Raw genomic sequence first — 2,090 nt, 5'->3', positions numbered from 1 at the left:
AAAAAGCGAGATACAATAGCTGTTGGACTCTCTCTTATTTTTCCTCAAAATACTCAAATATAGATAACACAACATGGATAGCTCTTGTGTTGGAGTTGCTCTAACAAGCTATTATGAACATAATATTTTGATTTTATAGCCAAGAAATGAAATCAAAGTCTTTTTTTTGTGAAACTAAATGGAATCAAAGTCGGAACAATGTGGAAGGTGCAACATCGTGTAGAAATGATTTGGTTAGAAAACAGAATTTGGCTGTCCACGTATAATAAATAAAATAAATGAATGTATATAGCCATGTGGGCTGTGGTATTCCGGATCGGGCCCAAAACATGGTCCACATGATGAACAAAAGCAATATATGTGGTCCATTGGACTGTGCCGTATGGTGGGCCAGCCCACGTGGTAATACGAACCCCACGCTCGTCTACGGCCCAAACGCACTGCGAGAAATGGCCCGGCACTTTTATTTAGATTCTGAAAAATCTACTGTATTCCGTAATCAGGGCGGATCCAACGGTGGGGCGAGGGAGGGGGGCTCGAGCCCCAGCCCCCCTACCCATATCGAAGCAGTGGAACCTCTCTGAAGCCCCTATCAATTTTTAGTCAAAGTTCTATAGTGTAGGAGGAGCTAAGACTTAAGATCAAGCAGCAGTCGGAGGTATGTGTTGTTCAGTCCCCTAAAATTTTTCCTGGATCCGCCGCTGTCCATAATTTATGTCGCCTCATGTTGTGGACCATTGTTTGTCATAATCCGGAAGAGATGAAAAACAATAATTTATGTCGCTGGTCTCATGAAACTAATGAAGATATTGATGCGTGCGTTCTGGTGAAAGATCTTTCATTTTGAGCAGCTGAACTACGAATGCTGAAAAGTTTACAGGACGACCTGACACAATCATGTTTTCACCCCGACCCAAAACAAAACGTCACAGAGAGTAATAATGAAGTGGTTGGCACGTTTCTGTCGGTTCCATGTTTCCAGCGGATAATTTTGTCCAAGATGAATTATTATTATTGACGACCGAGCAAACAAACCCGTCTCTATCAGTTCCGTACGTCGTCCATCAGGCGCTAATGGTGCGGCCTCCATCGATGCAGATGACCTGCCCGGTGACGTAGGACGCAGCCGGTAAGCAGAGGAACGACACCAGGGACGCCACCTCCGTCGGCTCGCCAGTCCGCCGCATCGGGATGCGTGACAACTCTTGTTGCACCACCGCTGCCGGTAGCTGTATGTGTTGATATGTTAGGTTGTACTTTTACAATTCTAAAATACTTTCTCTGTTCATAAAAGAATGCAGTTATATGATCCGCGTCAGTCAAATTAGCACAAGTTTGATAATTTTATAAAAAAAATGGTATTAGCATTTATGTATCTTAATAAATTTATTATAAAAATATACTCTATAATTATTCTAATAATGTTTATTTTATATCAAGAATGTTACTACTTTCACCGGCCACCCGAGGCTATATAGCAGGAGTAGACATATTACTGTAGGGCCCACTAACTAAAAAAATCCACAGCACGGCTACTCCCGACCACACACCGCACCAAGATTCCCTGAACTGGTGATGGATGTGACTGAAAACAGATATATTGTCAGTTCGTTGGTTGGTTTCTGGGCTGATAAGCCCGGCTGGTGCCGGTTTATTGTGAGAGAAAAATACTGTTGGCTGGCTGATAAGCTCTGGCTGAAATCAAGAAACGAACAGGCTGATAGATACTTGCTTCTTTTAGCTTCCTGCTTAGTCGATCCTCAAAGTCCTTGCATCCTTTTCGACAACATTATGTTTGATAGATTCTGTCGTTTAGACAGCAAGAAAATATATACTTACTCTCTTCGTCTAAAAACAATGTTATTCTAGATTTTGGCTAAGTCAAACATTGTTAAATTTGAATGTTCATAGAAAATAGTATCAGCATTTGTGCCCCCAAAGAATTGAAAATATATTTCAGCATCGTAAGTATTAGTACTTTTTTATTTGTAATTGCTAAAGTTGAGATGGATTGACTCCTAAAACAAGAATGACAATCCTTTTTGGACCCATGAGTACCTCTTTAGCCATGTCTGTCATGATCACGCCAG

At 41.3% G+C, this 2,090-nt stretch overlaps 1 long non-coding RNA gene across 1 annotated transcript; it reads right to left on the bottom strand.

Annotated features, from left to right (window-relative positions):
- Nucleotides 1-807: 807 nt before the first annotated feature.
- Nucleotides 808-2,090, bottom strand: LOC136485903 (uncharacterized). Its single transcript, XR_010766608.1, has 2 exons — nt 2,059-2,090; nt 808-1,229 (listed from the first exon to the last, which is right to left on the bottom strand). It is a non-coding gene; the product is annotated as an uncharacterized lncRNA (long non-coding RNA).

Source organism: Miscanthus floridulus, chromosome 10 (genome assembly GCF_019320115.1).
Source record: "Miscanthus floridulus cultivar M001 chromosome 10, ASM1932011v1, whole genome shotgun sequence".
NCBI lineage: Eukaryota > Viridiplantae > Streptophyta > Magnoliopsida > Poales > Poaceae > Miscanthus > Miscanthus floridulus.
This window is presented reverse-complemented; position numbering and strand designations above follow the sequence as displayed.